General features: G+C 42.5%; 1 protein-coding gene across 2 annotated transcripts in view; it reads right to left on the bottom strand.

Moving 5' to 3' along the window:
• The window catches only part of ATOSA (atos homolog A), a 160,619-nt gene that overhangs the window by 120,883 nt on the left and 19,442 nt on the right, over positions 1-20,294 (bottom strand). The window contains exon 1 of one of the 2 annotated variants that reach the window (XM_074394226.1): positions 6,415-6,517. The exons of the other annotated variant lie outside the window; for it this stretch is intronic. The gene's annotated coding sequence lies outside the window, so the exon portion shown is untranslated. Of the gene's footprint in view, positions 1-6,414; positions 6,518-20,294 lie in introns of those variants that run through there. 2 annotated transcript variants of the gene reach the window in all.

The following is a 20,294-nucleotide window of genomic DNA, read 5'->3' as shown; positions in this document are numbered from 1 at the left end:
GTCAAAATCACAAGACTGTGTATGAGATACCATTTCACACCGGTCTGAATGGCCATTATTAAAAAGTCAAAGAATGACAGATGCTGGCAAGGCTGCAGAGAAAGGGGGATGTGTATACACTGTCGGTGGGAATGCAAATTAGTTCAGCCACAGTGGAAAGCAGTTTGGAGAGTTCTCAAAAAACTTAGAACTACCATTCAACCCAGAAATCCCCTTATAGGGTATATGTCCAAATGAAAAATCTTTCTAACAAAAAGACACATGCACGCACATGTTCATCACAGGACCATTCACAATACCAAGGACACAGAAGCAACCTCGGTGTCTTGCCAACGACAAGTGAGTTGGATAAAGAAAATGTGGTGCATCGACACCATGGAATACCACACAGCCATAAAAAGAGAACACAATCATGTCCTTTGCAGCAACATGAATACGGTTGGGGGCCATTATCCTAAGTAAATTAGTGCAGAAACAGAAAACCAAATACCACATATTCTTACTAAAAAGTGGGAGCCAAAGATTGAGTACTCATGGACACAGAGATGGCAGCAGTAGAAACTGGGAACTACTGGGGGCCAGAGAGGGAGGAGGACAGGAGTTGAGAAAGTAACTATTGGATACTATGCTCAGTACCTGGGTAGCAGGATCAATTGTACCCCACACCTCAGTATCATGCAATATACCCAGGTAAGAAACTTGTGCATGTACCCCCTAATCTAAAAGTTGAAAGAAAAAAGGAAAATGGGCAAAACACATGCATGGATAATTACAAATTACAAAATGACATTTAAAAGATGCTCAGTTTCACCCGTAATAAGCCATTCTGTCAGATACATACCCAGGGAAACAAAAACCTATGTCCACACAACGACTTGTACACAAATTTTCATAGTAACTTTATTTGCAAGAGTCCCAAACTAGAAAGAGCCTAAATGTCCATTATCACATAAAGAGATAAACAAAATGTAGTACATCCACACAATGGAATACTATTCAGCGATAAAAAAGAACAGGTTACTGATACACATTAACAATGTGGGTGAATCTCAGAATCACTGTGCTGAAAGAAACCAGACAAAGAGTACACATGGTTTGATTTTTACATATAAATTTAGAAAGTGCAAACTAATCCACAATAACAAAAAGCAAATCAGTGGTTGCTTGGGCACAGGATTGGAGGAAGAAATTTATTTTTAAAAGCCACAGGAAAAATTTTTAGGGGTGACAAAAATGTTTTATACTGATTGTATATTGATTAAATTTTATACAGTTCATAGCATTTCAACTATACTTAAAGTTCATAAAATGGCCTTTAAAAAATCAATTTTATTCATAATAAGTAAGTTACACTTTAAATTACCCTAAGATACTATTTCTTGCCTATCTGTTTGACAAAATGATGCATTCTCTTAGCAAGGCTGTGGAGAAACCCAACCCATATGAAGGGAATTTGCTATACCTAACAAAACGACCTGATGGTTGCTTAACCATCAATGAGCAATTTTACTCCTAGAAATCTAGGAAAGATATGCCTTCAAGCATCTGAAAATACATATGCACAAAGTTATTCATTGTAGAACAGGAGATTAGTTTAATAAAATATGGTACGTATGCACTATGGAGTACTATATCACTGTGTAAAAATGGGGGATGGGAATGTCTTCTGAACTAATTTGGTGTGACTTCCAGGATATATTAATAAGAGAAAAAAGGCAAAAAGTCAAAGAATATCTGTAGTATACTATCCTTCTATAGGTAATAGATGGAAGAAAGAAAACACACATAGATCCATTATTTTGCAAAAAAGAAAAATAGGAAGGATGCATCAGAAAATAAAGAAATGGGTTAGCTTCAAGGCATGCAAAAGGAATGGGTTAGGGGAGATACGTTGGAGAATTACTTCTATGAGTATGCACACTTTATTAGTTTTCACTTTTGGAAGCATATTAATGTTCTGCATAGTAAAAGTTAAACTAAGGCAAGAAGGAGGGAAAACTGTAACAACACAAACCAACCAGTGAACCCAGTGTTCTCTGAAGTGAGTGATAAAACCACAGTGACGGGGAAAAAAAGAATGAATCCAACCAGTGTGTGAACACAGTTCCTTGACTAGCCTCAGTTTATGGAGAAAAGACCTACAAACAAATCTTTTACTCTGATTATTAGTGAGCTTTCCATAGGGGAGTGGCTTTAGCAATTGAGAAATTATTTTATACGCATTGCAGGACTGAACAAATGAATGCAATGTTGTTGTTGGGAGCCAAGATTTTCACTAGGAAGAAGGGAGACAAAAATGTCCATCAGACCAGTCTGTCTCATAAGAAAAAACAACAAAAAGAAAAATATTCCAAAAAAGTGATAGGGACATGTCAAAAGGAAACAAAAACTAGCTTCAAAGACCCAAATCTGGGAAAGTTGAGCATCAAAAATAAATAAGGACAATAATGATTATAACTCATTGCCTAAAAATAGGAATTCATAAGTCTATACAGAGAATAACAATGTAGCAATAAAAGGGAGAGATGTATTGGTGCACACCACAACATGGACGAACATCGAAAACATCATGCCAAGTAAAAGAAGCCAGATCACAAAGAAAAAAAAAGAAAAAGAAAACAAAGAAGCCAGATCACACTGTATGATTCCATTGATACAAGATACTCAGAATAGGCAAGTCTGGAGAGAGGGAAGGTAGATTGGTGTTTCCCTAGGGTTGGGGGAAATGAGGGTAACTGCTAGCAGATAATGGGGTTTCTTTCTGGGGTGCTGAAATGTTCTAAAATTGATTGTGGTGGTGGCTACACAACTCGGACTATACTAAAAACCACTGAGTTGCACACTTCAAAAGAGAATTGTGTGATGTGTGAAATATATTAATTAAGCTATAAACAAATGGCGTTAAAGACTTCCTTACAACAGAATGTCATTTGATAAATGTAGAGGCAGTGGTGATATAATTGGAAGGTTACCATTTTACAACCATCATGGTAAACATTGGTTTGAACAAGAATGGATGCTAAATCTAGAGGGAAATGTTTGATGAGGAGCGGGTATGGTCTCATTGTCTTTCCACAAATTGTTTATTGATTGCGAAGGAACAAGTAGGAAATATATAGTGGAAAAAACAGGCAGCAAATAGGTAATTTAAATTTACACCACTCAATAGAGACAGATATCACATGTCTCCAGAAATGATATTCTGAGAAAAGCACAAAATCGCCTATGAAAAAATCCCGCTGGGGATGCAGACCAGAGAAACCCATCGAGAACATAAAACGACTGGCCTGCATTCTTCAATCTTTCATGCCTTTACCATCAAAGACAAAGACAGGGTGAGGCGCTATTCCAGATTAAAGGAGATGAAAGAGACGTGATTGAATCCTATGTTGGTGGGAAAAAAATGTTATCGTTCAGACAAGTGAAACTGAAATAGTAAGTTAGATAAAAATAATGAGGCTGAGGCCGGGCGCGGTGGCTCAAGCCTGTAATCCCAGCACTTCCGGAGGCCGAGGCGGGTGGATCACGAGGTCCAGAGATCCAGACCATCCTGGTCAACATGGTGAAACCCCTTCTCTACTAAAAATACAAAAAACTAGCTGGGCGTGGTGGTGCGTGCCTGTAATCCCAGCTACTTAGGAGGCTGAGGCAGGAGAATTGCCTGAGCCCAGAAGGCGGAGGTTGCGGTGAGCCGAGATCGCGCCATTGCACTCCAGCCTGGGTAACAAGAGCGAAACTCCGTCTCAAAAAAAAAAAAAAAAAAAAAATGAGGTTGGGCATGAGGGCTAACGCCTGTAATCCCAACATTTTGGGAGACTGAGGTGGGTGGATCACGAGATCAAGAGATGGAGACCATCCTGGCCAACATGGGTAAACCCCGTCTCTACTAAAAATACAAAAATTAGCTGGGCGCGGTGGCGTGTGCCTGTAATCTCAGCTGCTTGGGAGCCTGAGGTAGGAGAATCATTTGAACTAGCAGATGGAGACTTGCAGTAAGCCGAGATTGCACCACTGCACTCCAGGCTGGGCTACAGAGCGAGACTCCGCCTCAAAAAAAAAATAATAATAATAATATTAAATTTCTAGAATTTATGATTTTGTGGTTACATAAAAGACTATCCTTGGTCTTAAAACACATACACTGAAGGAACATGATATTTGCCACCTACTCTCAAATGGTTCAGAAAAAAATAGTAAAATCATGGAAAAGGGGAGAGGAGGAAGAGAGAGTATGTTAAAGCAAAAGTTTAATAAAAGTATGCTTTTAAGAATGAGAAATGCTCAGATACAAAATGGCATGGTTAAATGCCTTTCCTGTGTGAGCCCCTGAATGCTGCTTTGCTTTGGATAGCCAGGAAAATCCCAGTCTCAAATCCACAACATTCCTGTCATAGAAACGTCCTTAGCAGAGGCTGAAGCCTCAGGAGGCTTAGGGAGGTTTTTCTGAACTTCAGGAAAGGAGCGTGAAGTTAGCCGGGGAAGACCGCACTGAATATTAAATTAGAACCATAGTGCATAGGACAAAATGAAAAATGAACAAAGCCGAGGGAAGGACGTTTGCCAAGGCTGGGGTCAACCACACTTTGAGCCCTTGGGAGACTGATTCCACGACCAGACAGCTTAGTCCTTCCAGAGCCACCTTCCCCTCTCGCCCGGCATGTCCCCACCCTCCTGTCTCTCAGCAGAAAAGGGAGGGAGAAGAGGACTTTCCTTCAGGTTCCAAAAGCACTTTTGGATCTAGCCCGAGTGTAAAGGCTGCTTCTGGATTTCCACTCCCTACCCTAGGGCACCTAAATACTTGATGGGATCATCGTTCTTAAACTGTAGGACACAAACTCTCCTGCTTGGGTGATTTATGAAGATGTGTTTCTTTATCAGACTGATTTTATAATGGAGGTCAAGATTTTGGGCATGGTTTTTAAATCAAGGTTTGGTTACAGAATTAAGGCACTCTCCATTGCCTTGTTTTTCAGACGGAGTCTCTCCTGGTTGGCCAGGCTGGAGTGCAGTGGAACGATCTCTGCTCATTGCAACTTCCTCCTCTTGGGTTCAAGTGATTCTCCTGCCTCAGCCTCCTGAGTAGCTGGGACTGCTGGCCTGTGCCACCATCCATGCCCAGCTAGGTTTTTTTTTCTTTTCTTTTTGTATCTTTACTAGAGACAGGGTTTCACCATGTTGGTCAGGATGGTTTCCATCTCTTGACCTCGTGATCCACCCACCTCAGTCTCCAAAAGTGCTGAAATTACAGGCATGAGCCACCGCACCTGGCCTGTTTTTTCAATCCATAAAGTGAGAATAACTGCATTTGTAAAATCTACCTTGCAAAATCGTTGGTACCGAAGAAATAGGTTCTGCTAAACCACATTGGGAAAGAAAAAAAATCCAGCATCCCTTTAAAATTGCGTACTTTTTTTTTTCTCTGTTCCAGTAGGTCAAAAACAAACTCTCTTTAAAGCCTCTCACCGAATGCTTAAGTCACTCACCACAGCATTATCCAGTTGTTTACAGATAGTTAACTGTGTTAGTAACATAGCTTGGAGGTTATCTCCCTTCCTTCCTGACAGAATGAGGTTTATATACTAGTTGTTTTACTAGCACACCATGGGAATCATCTCTCTTCCTCACTGGTAGGATGAAGTTTCTGACTTAACCAGACATCACAAACCCGAATGCCTCCAGGGCCCAATCAGGTAACAGAATTCAGAGAAGCGGGCTGCTGTGAAGGTGAATGATGACGGGTGGGAAGGACTGCAACCCTGGGAGAGCACTCCCTGTCTGCAAGCCTTCGTGTTAGAAAAAAGAACAAAGAAAAAGAAGGGTGAACCTCGGCAGACCAAACAAAGCACATCCAGGCAAGTGGGTCGGTTTTGCCCCCTCTTTATTAGGAGATGTCTACATTTCCTTTCACCTCCCAAAACCCACAACTGATTATTTTGAAGTCTTCCATTTGTTGTGGAAACTGGCCCGGAGCCTCTTTCCTAGTATTTATTAACCTGGATGAGGCTTGCTGGTCACCTATCATTGCAAAATCATCGGCTTTAATAGAGTAGACTGATCACTGCTGAATGAGAAGTGTACATAAATGTTTCTCATATTTGCTGAACTTTACCCCAAAGGTCTAATGCTACCATCTATCTTAAAGGACCACACTTCTGGTTAAAAAACTACAAGGCACAGATTATTTTTCACACTGAGCTTTTAACATAAAATGCATACAAGTCCCTTTCACTTGTGTGTTCCCAAGACTGCACGCAACTTCCACCTCATGACCCTTGAATACCCCAGGTGGCTCTCCCACCCCTTCCACTTGCTAGCCCCCTTGCCCTCTTCACTCCCCATCACATGCCACTTCCCATCTCTCATCTCCTTACTCCCATCACCCCTTTCCACTACCCACTTTCTCCGGACACATACCTCTTGGATTGTGTCCTCACCAGCCAGGAGCTTTCCCTGATAGAGAAGAGAGACGAGGATCTGAGCGTCTAAAGGCAGGAGCAGCGGCAGCGGCAGCAGCAGTAGACTGTTCACTGCGCCTACTGTAAACAGAGCAAGGTAGAGGGTGGAGTCTGGGGGAGGGAGGAGCCCCGAGGGAAGCTAATTAGAGAGACTCACCCATCAGGAAGCCCAGGCTTGCTGAAGGAGGAGGGCCTTGGACTGCTACAGTCTGGCTAACTCAAAGTCATCTTGCTGTTAAGGCCTGGTTCCCGGTACTGCAGACTGGTTCCTCTCAGGATGTTTTTTTTATTGTCATAATCATGTTGAACTTAATACCCTGACGTTTGTGTTGATGAGTTGATCTCTGCCCTGCAAGAACTCAGAACTACAAATGTCTAGAGCAAGTGAGATGCTGATGAGTCCCTGCTGGGTTGTATTGCTGGCAGCTGATCCCAGAGAAAGGCAGAGGAAGGTCAGGTGGCCCAGAGTTGAGAGGCCCGGCGGGTGGGCGTGAGAGTTAGCAACTGGAAGATGGCAGCTGTTAGCAGTCACATTTCTGTTCCTCTTGTTTGTGTGTTTATGTGATTTTTAGGTCCCTGAAACAGTCTGAAGCCTACCAGCTCCTTGGACTCTTAATACAGTTTGCTGCTGTGTACCCCCTGGAATCCAGTCTCTCTCCTGGCTACAAGGCTCTCTCCCTGCTCTGCCCCTGCCAACCTGTCAGCTTCCTCCCATACCATGTGACCCTCTTTGGTTATTCTCCTGCCACACTGTCTTCTCAATGTGTCATGTGGCTTAAATAAGCCAAATGAGATCTGTCTCAGGGCCTTTGCACTGGCTATTTCTGGAACATTCATATATTGGAACATTCATCTCACTGCCCTCCCTGCTCTTAACTTAAATATCTGACGCCCCCTCATTTAGCAAACAGGCTTACAGTCTTTCTAAGGTTCCCCAACTCTCCCCTCCATCACAGTAGACAGTTTTGTTTTCTTCATAGCTATCAACACTACCTGAAATTATTGAGTGTTTTTATTTACTTGGTCTCCATTACCCTCTCCCCACTAGATTGTAAATGCCACGAGTTGCGTCTGTATTGCTCATGACATTATCCACACTTCTAGAATCAGTACCTGAAACATAGTAAGTGTTTAAGGTGTGTAGTGACTAAATGAATGGACACCATTCATTCACTGCCTAAATGTTATTGCGAACTTGGTGTGTGCCATGCACTAACAGGGTACTGGAGATACAAGACAGGCAAGGGCTCCCCCGAGGAGGCTTCTCGTCTAGAGTGAAGAGGACCACTACATTAATAATCAATTGAAATTACGGTTTAAAAGAAATAAATAAGAAACCACATCTTTGTTCACAGATTGAAATGAATGCATATGCCAGAAGTTTCGGTGGGGGGTGAATACCCAGTTATAGTGTCCATAATTCTTAGGAATCTGAGCCAAGCTTATTAATCGATGAAGGCATTTTATTCCTGGAAACATGATGGGACCTCATGAAGCAAGGTCCCTATTTGTAGCTCTCAGACTCACTTTCTGCAGAGGAGTGTAATCAAGACTACCCTGCAGCACCACAGATTTATCAGGCCCAGTGTGTTTTACTTGAGAATAACCTTTGAATCAACATTTTAACCTTCCGGCCGGGCGCGGTGGCTCAAGCCTGTAATCCCAGCACTTTGGGAGGCCGAGGCGGGTGGATCACGAGGTCAAGAGATCGAGACCGTCCTGGTCAACATGGTGAAACCCCGTCTCTACTAAAAATACAAAGAATGAACTGGGCATGGTGGCGCGTGCCTGTAGTCCCAGCTACTAGGGAGGCTGAGGCAGGAGAATTGCTTGAACCCGGGAGGCAGAGGTTGTGGTGAGCCGAGATCGCGCCATTGCCTGGGTAACAAGAGCGAAACTCCATCTCAAAAAAAAAAAAAAAAAAAAAAACAAAACATTTTAACCTTCCAAGAATACAAATTCTAGGGATGTCCTAGGGCTCTGAGTGTTTTTTGGAGCTTGTAAAAGAGATCTGCCATGAGGCTGGGCCTGTACTAGGCCAATGGGGCTTTCTTTAATGTTTCAGAGGAGGATTGAGACCAGGTCATTTTCCTCTGGGAGAATTCACTTCAATAATCTTGTTGGAATCCTCCAGGACCCCAAATCTCCACTTAACTCATTTTTATTACCTGTCTGGCCCCTGAAGGCATTTGATTCTGTGGGCCCTGCTTTGAGACATTGTTTCTGGTATCCTGAGAGTTTTAGGATTCTGTAATACCTGGAAATTTTTTGCTAAAAAAATAAACTATTATTCGGGTCCTGTATCTCCTGGAAAAAATTCAGATGTTAAAATGCTGATAACTAGGGTACCAACCCAGAAATCTTTAATACACAGAGGTCTAAGATTCTAGTATTATAAATCTCAAATCCTAAAGATTCATAAAATAAAATTTTGGGGAACATTCTTTTGAATTTCCTCGACAGAAGCATTTTTTTTTCTTTTTTTCTTTTTTTTTTTTTTTAACACAGGGTCTCACTCTGTCACCAAGGCTGGAATACAGTGGTACAATCTCAGCTCACTCCAACCAACAGGGCAAATTTTACCCTTTGCTGTTTGTTTACTTGTTATTGCTGCCTAACAAATCACTCCAAAACTTAGGGGCATAAAATACTCATTTTATTGTACTCCAAGGTTCTGTGGGTTAGTAATTCTGACAGGGTAGAGAAGGTACAGCTTGAGTCTGCTCTGTGATGTCTGGGTCCTCAACTGGAAAGAAGGCAGGGGTGACTCAGTGGCTGAAGGTTAGAATCAGATGGAGATGTCCTCACTCAGATGTCTGGTGGTTCATGCGGACTACTGGGTGGGCAACTTTCACATGGTTTCTCAACGGGGTAGATGCACAGGCTGGTTTGGGCTTCCTTATAGCATGGCATCTCGGTTCAAAGAACAAGTATTTCAAGACAGTAAGGCGTAAGTGCATGGCATTTTTATGATCTGACTCAAGGTCTCATGGTAAGAAGATAATGTGGGATGGGATTGTTACAGCATTTTTGGAAAATACAATTTGCCACAGTAATAGATTTGACTTTTAAAAATAGCTAAAAGTCATTAGGAGTCAAACTTGATGAATAATGTGAATGAAGCTATTTCGATTAAAAATTGAGGAGTATGACCATTAAATAATTAGAACATTTTCTTCTGTGGGTCACATTTAGTCCAGAATGTATTTTTGAAAGAGCACGTCTAGAACTTTTCAAACAACCTGCATCATTCTACCAACTCCCATGGCTGATTTGATTGGGCATTGTGAAATGTATATCATCTTCCAAGGAAGTATTTGAAGAAGAACTGCCATGCCGACAGGTACCTTCTTGAATTTTTATTGAAGGTGGACAAATAACCTCATCATCTTATATCACATTTAGTGCACACAGCCACCTTCACAAGCTACACTTTTCTTTTGGGATAAACTGAGATACTCTGAGATACTAGCAACAACAGTGGATCTGAATTGCTTGGTACTGTGTTTCCAAAACCTCTGTTCTGACAAACACTAATTCCTGGAAGAGGGACATTCTCCTCCCAGAAATTAATAATTATCAATTCATATGAGTATTAAAGAATCTCCGCAAAAGAAACTTGTTCGACATTGTTAACCTAGTGACCAGAAAACTCCTGTTTCAAGGAGATCCTATTAATATCTCTTGGAACTAGCATACTGTGGAAAATACTGCCCTGTGGTTTTGTCCTTAAAACATGTTTGGAAAGGCCGGGCGCGGTGGCTCAAGCCTGTAATCCCAGCACTTTGGGAAGCCGAGGCGGGTGGATCACGAGGTCGAGAGATCGAGACCAACCTGGTCAACATGGTGAAACCCCGTCTCTACTAAAAATACAAAAAATTAGCTGGGCATGGTGGTGCGTGCCTATAATCCCAGCTACTCAGGAGGCTGAGGCAGGAGAATTGCCTGAACCCAGGAGGCGGAGGTTGCGGTGAGCCGAGATCGCGCCATTGCACTCCAGCCTGGGTAACAAGAGCGAAACTCCACCTCAAAAAAAAAAAAAAAAAACATGTTTGGAAAAAGCAACAACAACAAAAACGTACAGTTGGTTTGCCATTTTGTCTCCAATGTTCATTTTTAACTTCTGATTAAACTGGTGCCCGTTAATCTGATTAACTTGGGATGGAGGACACCTGGGGCCATTTGAAAAAAAGCTCATTAATACAACACGACTGTGTTGCCTAGGTTTCAAGGCTGCCTTCACAAATGTGAAAAGCAATCTGGGGTATAGACTGTAAAAGAACCACAGAGCTAAAGGAAATCTTAGAGATTGTCTACTTTAACTCCTTTATCTTAAAGATGGAAACTGAGGCTTAACTTCTGTTGAACTTCCCCAAGAAACACTGGTCAATGCCAAATCAGAACTAGAAGCCACATGTACTTTCCTAAGGTAGCTTTTCCAAACATTAAAAAGTGCATCTGTATATCTTAGAATAAGTCTGGATCCTGTGTCTCTTAGAAACAAGAATTTGGAATCAGGCCCTTATGAGAGACTTTTCCATTTATTAGCTGTATATTTTTAGGTAACTTACTAACCCACTCACCTCCTCCAAGCCTCTGCTTTCTCATATATAAAATGAGAATGATATTGTACCCTAGCTGCCTTATGGTATAGTTGTGAGGGTCAAATGAGGTAATGTTTTTGGAAGCACTTTGAAGGCACTTTGTGTGGAGCATTATGCAAATACAGGCAGTTGATTGTTGTCTGCTAATATGCAGCCCTCTCAGCCCATAGAACCCTGACTCTGGGCTCCTTAGTAATTTGACTGGCTTGAGATGTTGATGGACTCCCTAGTGCAATTAGTCATTTAAACCAGCCACTGTCTTTTTTTTTTTTTTTTTTTTTTTTTTTAACCTCTCCTTTTTACCTCTTTTATCAAAATGAATCATTGAGGACAAAACCTCAAAGCACATTTCCAAAGATTGTTAGAGATAAAACCTAAGATACGAGAGATGCCTTCTCATTGCACTTAGGAGTTGGAAAATCTAATGTTTGTCTTGAAAAATTCTAGGCATTGGGAGACTTGTTAGGCAGGCTGACCACTAAGATTTGTAGGGCTCAGGGCAAGAATACTGAGGCCCATGCACCCTATGTCTACATATTTAAAAGCTGTAGATAAGGCTTACCAAGTGTTAAAAAAAATTCTATTTATTTATTTATTTTTAATTGAGATGGAGACTTGCTCTGTCACCTAGGCTGGAGTGTAGTGGTGCAATCTTGGCTCACTGCAACCTCGTCCTTCTGGGTTCAAGTGATTCTCCTGCCTCAGCCTCCTGAGTAGCTGGGATTACAGGTGTGCACCACAACACCTGGCTAATTTTTGTATTTTTTTTTTGGTAGAGATGGAGTTTCACTATGTTGACCAGGCTGGTCTTGAACTCCTGACCTCAAGTGATCCACCTGCCTGGGCTTCCCAAAGTGCTGGGATTATAGGAGTGAGCCACTGTGCCTGGCCTGAATAAGCATTTCTAAGCAAAAGTGTTCTTATATTTCATACATTGGGGTGGTTGCCAACTATTTGGGACTACAGGTGCATGCAGAGCCCAGCTTCTGGCTTTGAATGAAAAATTCTTAGAATTGTACACAAAAGGTAGCATCACAGAGAGAGATGAACCTGGCTCCAAGACCCTGGCACCATGCCCATAGCTCACTCTCTTCTCTTCCCTGGACACCATCTAGCACCCTGAAGCCTTCTCAAATATATGGGAGGTGAACTCCTGCATCCAAATTGCATAACCACATTCTCTTCAAACAGCCACCCAGGCTACCCTTTAGACCTAAGGATTTGCAGCACTCATTGCCAGCAGGCTGGTACCCAGGAAAAGGTACCCTGTGCAGGCCGGTACCCTGCACAGCCTCTGGAAGCAGGCTCAGGACTGTTTGGACAAGGAATTTCAGAGTCCAAACAATGGTGTTCCAGTCATGGTCTAGAAATAGGTGCTTAGACTCCAAGTGGCATGTTCCTTATCACTGTAGTGTCCTCGCTTTGCCAAGAGAGGCAATGCCAGAGGATGGCCAGGACTGGGTCTGCTCTTGCCTGCGTCTAAGAAGGGGACTGCAGTTAGAAGCCTCTTGCAAAAGTCTCAGTGAATGGTGACAAGGCTGTGACCAAAGAAGCAAATGGGATCAGCCATAGGGAAGGTCACATAAGGATTTCATGGTACTCAGAAACTATCAAGCCATGAGAGAACAAAACAGGAAGGAGGCAACAGAAGACACCCAGTTTTCGATCCTGGGTTATTGGTGGGGCTGGGGAAAATCCTCTAACAGGAAGATCTTCTAAGGTTTCTGTTAGCATTGTGATTTGTTCCTGACTGAGCAACACTGTTTTCCAAACAGTTTTAAACAGAATTGTTACCCATTCACATGTTTTCACAATCGTGCATATGTTTAAGCATTTTCTTCATGCATGAAATATAAGTATATTTTTGCTGAGAAATGCTTATTCAGGCCAGGTGTCATGGCTCATACCTGTAATCCCAGCTATTTAGGAGACTGAGGTCAAAGGATATCTTGAGGCCAGGAGTTTGAGACCAGCCTGAGCAACATAATGAGACCCCCCATTTCTAAAATAAATAAGTAAAAATAAAAAAAAGAAGGAAATGTTTATTCACAGCAATATCATACAGCTATATACTTTAGAAAAATGCGTGATTTCTATTTAAATATTTTGTCACCTTAAGTCATACAAATGGACTTGATTCTATACCCTGCATGGCTAAGAATTCAATCAGCTGCAAAATAGGGCTATTGAAATGGCTTTATCACTAATTTTAGGTTTTATTTTATTTTATTTTATTTTTTGAAACAGAGTGCCACTCTGTCATCCAGGCTGGAGTGCAATGGTGTGATCTCAGCTCACTGCAACCTCCGCCTCCCAGGTTCAGGTGATTCTCGTGCCTCAGGCTCCTGAGTAGCTGGGATTACAGGCACACACCACCACGTCCAACTAACTTTTGTATTTTTTGTAGAGGTGGGGTTTTGCCATGTTGGCCAGGTTGGTCTCAGACTCCTGACTTCAAGTGATCCGACTGCCTCAGCCTCCCAAAGTGCTGGGATTACGGGGTGAGCCACTGTGCCTATTCTATCACTAATTTTTAAAGTCCACATCTAGAGTGTAATGGGGTAAGATTTTTCTAAACCTGAGTCCTCGAAAGTATGAGATATGACTTATTCTATTACAGGTTAATCCATCTGGGTCATAGGAAAGAAATATGTAAATGGACTATAATTATTGTGGTTGAAACATAGCCCTGACAGCTAGCTGACAATCCAGTCAGAAAAACAGGGTTTTGTTTTGTTTGTTTCATTGCTTTTTGTGAGACATCAGTTTGTGCCAGACAACTCTGAGAATGTAACTGAAATCTAGAGTTATTGTTCTAAACTCACTTATGAGAAATAAAAACATGTCTTTCTTTGAAAGTAATTCATTAAATGTTTACTTGAAAGATAAAAATGTTTATTTAGTCTTATGAAAGTTTCCACTGATAAATAATAAATTGTAGAATTCCTAAGATGGTTTTTCCTTAGTAAAGATTTTTAAAACGTTTCACTCTTTCTCTTAATATTGATAACTATACCAGGTAAACCACATAGAATTAAGTGCATCTTGGGTTGAAGTCCCTTAGAGCATTCCAGATACCCACAGTGTACCCCAAATCAGAGTCCAGGAGACACTGAGAGGGACTGGAGCAGGACAGAACCATGGGTGACAAGATCTTCTTCTCCATGTGCTTTGCAGCTCACAGAATGAATTTGGTAAACCCAAGGTCTCAAATAGGGGTGATAAAAGCTAGGGGTAGGGGTCGGGAGTGATGTGGCTACTAAGAAAATGTATGGCAAGCATGGGGCTCATGCCTGTAATTCCAGCACTTTGGGAGGCCAAAGTGGGTGAATTGCTTGAAGTCAGGAGTTCGAGACCAGCCTGATCAACACGGTGAAATCCCATCTCTTCTACAATATAAAAATTAGATAGGAGTGGTGGTGGATGCCTGTAATCCTAGGTACTCAGGAGGCTGAGGCGGGAGAATTGCTTGAACCTGGGAAGCAGAGGTTGCAGTGAGCTGGAATCATGGCACTACACTCCCAGACTGGAGTGAAAAAGAAAAAAAGAAAAAGAAAAAGTATCACAGTAGATTCAGAGGGCACGGAGAAGCACAGGAGTAGAATTCCTTGCCAAGTCATTCCCCTCAATCTTTGTTGACATCTTAGGAATGCCAGGCAATCACATGCTTCCTCTTTTCTGGTTCTGAATCAGTTGAGAAATAGGCATATAAGTGTAATGAAAATAAAAATGCATCTTTCCTCACGGTAAAGCTGTACCAGAGAACATAGCTTGCACTGTGGCTGGACAGGGGCCACTACCAACCAAGTCTGCTCTGTCATTTCTACCTATGTGTAGAGAGAGTTCTCTTCAGAGCGCACTTGACCTGCCTGTGCTGGGAAGGGAATCCCTGCTCTCATTCCCTGTTAAACACAGAGAAGAGAGCCGCAGGACATCAGCCTCCGGAAGGCAGGCCCTGAGCCCTCATCTTGCTCTGCTGGATGCAAGGGAACAAAATGAGAGAGGACTGCATGCGGGCAGGTCGCAGCCGGGAAAGACAGCAGGCTGCTTGCCCTTCATTCCTAGCTGCCTGACGGTATCGGTCACTCCTCTCCACAGGGCAGAGCCGGAAGCAGTTTTCTTGCTTCTCTGAGGGGACAAAGTGTGAACAAAAGGCACTATTTTAGGGTCCAATGATGTAACACAAGAAGAAAGGGAGAAGTGTTCCCTCGGAGGTCATGTGACTCAGTGTTATCCTCTCAGAACATTCCAGAATAGGTGGCTTCTGGAAGTTAGGTTTCGAAATGAGCTCAAGTTGTAATCAGGGTAGCTCTGGCTAATATCCACTCCCTGCTGCTCACTGGGGGATGAGCTGGGGGAGGGAGATACAATTTGTGGTTTGAGCACTTGTAACTGCAGCGCTGAGATCAATCCCGGAAAGGAGCCAGAGATTCCCTCCTGAGAACAGCACAGGACATGCATGGAGAAGGAAAGTCGTTTATATTTAATTTTATTTGAAACTGTGCTTAGGAGTAAAAGGTGTCTCCCTTCTAAGGCTGTCAGTCAGTAGGAGAACAGCCTTGGTGAGGAGTGGGCGCATCTGGCTATGCGTTTGAGGGCAAGGTTGAGTTTTAATGGTGTCTTCATTCTGCTCTCCATTTAAGCAAAGCCCTTCCTTATCTTCAAGATGACCTTTGCTTCCACCTAAACTCGTCAAAACAGGCATTCCTTCATTCCTTTAAGTGTGGCTCATAGGTAGATGGTAGAAGAAAAATACGTTAATTAAAATAATTAACAATGAATTGTGAATCTTAGATCTTTTTAGCCACCTCAGATGCATTTGTATTTTAAAAGAACAGTGAGTCTACAGGAATAAATATCTCATTGGTTTAAATTTCAGGCAGAATTCTGAAGCTATTTGTCTGGGAATTGGTGATTGATAGAATTGTTCCCAGTGCCATGGAGACAATACAGCCTTCTACGAATGTAGAATGAGTAAGGACCAGGCACAGATTCAGCAGAGGGCAAGGAGGGTGAAGACACAGAAATGACCATTGATTGGCATAGAATGAGGTCATTGGTCACTCAAAGGAATTGGGGAGCGGTAGTGATTATGGAAGATAATGCAGGTAGTATAGTTCAATCCAACTAATAGTAACATTAGGGTATTATCTGCCAAGCTCTGGGCTGAACACAACCAAAGCTTGAGGACAAGAATACACTCACCTGGAAGAATGGGACAATGCTTGGAAGAAGGACTAGAATGAAACAATTTAATAGTCTGGGTGTTTGAACCGGTGAGTAGATTTCTCTTTTTCTAAGCAAAACCCTAGCCTCAAACAAAGGGAATGCCAGCCTCTTTCTTTCTGGCTGCAGAACTCATGCCCATGCTCCACCTAGGTGGTGTGCCCTGGCCAGTCTTTTTATCCCTCTAAATATGCATTCTGTTCCTCCCCTAAGCAATTCTTCTGCTCAGCCAAGCTGGCAGCCAGTTGGTGCCTCACACCTTTCACACATCTCTCCTTGCATCTGCTCTAGCTGTTCTCCCTTCCAGCTTCCAAGACAGGGCTCTTTATGCCCCTGCTGAATTCTGCACCTTCTGTGAACTGGCCCAAGTACTCAGGTGCTTCCTTTTCTGGGCAGGCTTCCCGGAGATACCAGGATCCGTCCCTTCTCTGAACTCCAGATATTATCTGAATAATTATATGGCAATGATCACAGCAGTAATGATAATGCCTTATATTTCAATAGGTACTAAGAATTTTTTAAAGTGCTGCCACATACTTCATTATACTTGTGGATCACAGGACGATTCAAAGGATGGTAAGAGATTATTGCTGCCTAAAAACAAAACAAAAAATTCAACAAGGAGGCAAGGCGCACTGGTTCATGCCTGTAATCCCAGCACTTTAGGAGGGTGAGGCAGGAGGATCGCTTAAGCCTGGGAGTTCAATATTGCAGTGAGCTGTGTTTATGCCACTACATTCTAGCTTGGGCAACAGAGCGAGACTCTGTCTCAAAAAAGAAAAAAAAAAAAAAATTCAGCAAGGAAACTGAGGTCCTTAAAGAGCAAATACTTTTCTACTTTTCCCAGGGCCATATACTCCAGGATGTATTGCATCTGTCGTTTGTGTCTGACTTATCGTACAGTTTCTGATTAAACATTGTTTTACACTGATTTCAAATAATTTCATGTTGCCAGTCTTGGCTTTCTAATAAGACTATACTTTCTTTCAGGGCAGGAAAGATCTCTTGTGTTTCTGGCATTTTCCTAGCACTCAGAATTACACTGAGTACACAACGGGGGGCTTAAAACATGCTTTAATAATGATGTTGATGCTCACAGGTTTATGTTCCTGCATATTGTATTAGGGTGAATATCTGAGTTTGCTGGGAGGTACCAAGGCACCATAATTCCATTTGACCCTGTTTCAAGTGTTGGAGATCATGGAGGTCTTGGGGCACATGGAGACTGACGCGTAAGTAGCTCTCTGAGATGAAGTTCTGTCAGATTGGGAATGGTAGCATGGTCTACTCCATCAGCAGATGATGACGTGCTACTGATGAATGATGGTTCAAAAGGTCAGGGCACGTACTTCCAAATTAAACTTAATATTGTAGGGGCTATGGAGGAAACACTTTAAACTAAGATATTTTATTTCTCCCCCTCTGTATGCCCATGATGAAGTTCTTTGAGACAGGGAATGGTAGCACTGTCTACTACATCAGTAGAAAATGATGTACTACTGATGCAGGAGCATGCAGTTTGTCCCTTGTGGTCAGCCGTCTCCCCATGGTGACCCGGTAGAACTACCCAATTTCCTGTCTGCTGAGGCCCATACATTCACTTCTTTGTTGCCATGTATTTATAATCAGTTCATCAGTAGACAATGATGTACTACTGATGCAGTAGATGATGCTACCACTCCTAATTTACACTTCCTTATAGGTGTACAGATGGAGAGGAATAAAATATCTTAATGTGTCACCTCCATAGCCCCTACAATATTACATTTAATTTGGAAGTATGTGTCCTGACCTTTTGAACCATCTGATGTGAAAGTCCATGCCTCCCTCTCTCCTATCAGTTGTGGCATTTTCGCCTGTGCCTGGTTTGGTGGGGAAGAGGAAAAGCACTTGATTCTATGGCATGGCGATAATGCTCATAGAGAGAATGTCCTGGAAGGCTGGCCATCCTGCTGCTGCCTTTGGCCATCTGAAAGGGAAACTGGGGGGGCTTCAGATGGTTTTTTCTCTCCTGGGGCTTTAGGAAGGAAGAATGGTCTATGGATCACTCCCCTGGCTCCGTGGGTGACCCCTCAAAGAGAGGAGTGGAGCTCTGCACATGCTCTAAACCCAAGTCCTTGAGGGTAAAACTATGGAAGATAATTGAGGTGACAGGGTAAGGACAATCTGGGGTTCAGCTCAGGGATGGGCTGGCTGCATGTCCCAGGAGTGATGGAGCCACTGCATGATGTATTGATTGGCTTGTTGCCATGTAGATTTATGTCTCCCAATTATGGTATGCGGTCTCAAAATATGACATCATGAAGGTTTGCTTATACATTAACATTATAGTTTCAATACTTACAGAAAACTCTGCCAACTATTGATTACTGTGTAAAGATTAATTGGAACCAGCATTCAAACTCAAGCATGTAGGCATGCCAACAAGATTATTGAGGTAAAACATGTCAATGTGTGCCTCTCAGTTTCTGAATCACTCTTGTGGATCACTTTTAATAAACATGTGACACCTACTTCATTTCTAAATAAACGTCAAACGTTCCAGAGAACTTGATCTTTTCCGAGAGAAATCAATCAAACTGTGACAATGTAACAAACATCCTGAGACAAACGTAACAGCAAGGGAAGTAAAAAGAATATTTATTCGGCTAAGAGTTATTTCCTTTTCCAGAATTCTTATCTTTGGGTTTATCACACTGGGAAGTCCTAGAATTGGCTGTGAGATGAAAACAAAGGAAGTAGTTAAAAAATTCGGAGTAAGAAAATATTTATTTTCTACATATTAAAGTATAAACCTTATGAAAGTAGAAAATCTTATCGCAGAGCCAACACTAGCAGCAAGAAAGAACATTAAAACAGTGCAAGATGAGAATGAATCAGAAAGCATAAATCAGAGACCAAGACGGCGGATTTAATGCATGGGCTGGTATCTAGTTGTTTGACTCATGACTGAAAGGTGGTGCTGATTACATGCCAGGCACTGTTGTAAGTGATTTAAATACGCTAACTGACTTAACTCTCATAACAACCTGATTAGATAGGTCTTACGATACTCATTTTATAGATGAGGAAACTGTGGCACAGATCAGCTAAGTACTTTTCCCAAGGTCATACACCCAGTAAGCGACAGTGCTGGGGATATGACCCCAGGGAGTCTAATTCCAAAGTCTGTGATCTTAACCACATAGCATCTCATATGTCTACTACTAGTGTAGTAATAATAACTCTTTTGTTATTATCGTTATGTCAATACCTGAAACAAACCTTTATGTATTAAATGAAATGCATACATGCATGTAACTGACCATTGTTGTATAACAAGCCATATCCAGAATACCCCTTCTTCACATATCCAGACTACAATGGGCACTGTACAAGTGTCCTGATCCTTACCCAGCTCATTTATGTGGAGCTGCGAATGGTTTGCCCGCCCACAGCCCATCCCCTATATGCAGGTCGCCATACTTGTGCCATGGAGGCACGACCACCCAGGCCACGCATGGACACCTGCTCCAAAGGCAGCCATCTGAAGACTGGGCAGTGACCTGTGGCTGGCCTCAGCTGAGCCCTTGGACCAACATGGTGGTGATGGGACCCGTTATAACCCTCTCTTGGATGCTTTTCACACGAGGCCATAGAGCAGATGCTGAATGAGTGAACTGGTGTTGAATTAGAGAGAGACCCAGAGAAAACACTGGAGAGAAGTCATGAGGCAGGAGAAGCCATGAACAAGCGGGGGGCGTGGGGTAGGCAGGGAGAGGGAGCGAGTCAGTCCGCTGTGAGTAGGAGGGAAAACCCCAGTCAAGAGCAGGCTGTGACTGGAGTCACAAACTTAGTTGCTGATGGAGGATGCCGGTGAGCTCTGGGTTGACACTGGGTGACCAGAGCTATGTGGCATCTTGAAATGTCATGAGTGACACTTTCTGAGAAGCCAGCAATACAGTTCTGGAGATGGTTTCTTATCCCTCTTAGGTTATAAATAACCTCCCATTTACAGAAGTATTTTGAA

The sequence above is a fragment of the Saimiri boliviensis genome, chromosome 2, assembly GCF_048565385.1.
Source record: "Saimiri boliviensis isolate mSaiBol1 chromosome 2, mSaiBol1.pri, whole genome shotgun sequence".
Taxonomy (NCBI): domain Eukaryota; kingdom Metazoa; phylum Chordata; class Mammalia; order Primates; family Cebidae; genus Saimiri; species Saimiri boliviensis.
The sequence above is the reverse complement of the archived record's forward strand: the minus strand, read 5'-3'. Positions and strand labels throughout refer to the sequence as shown.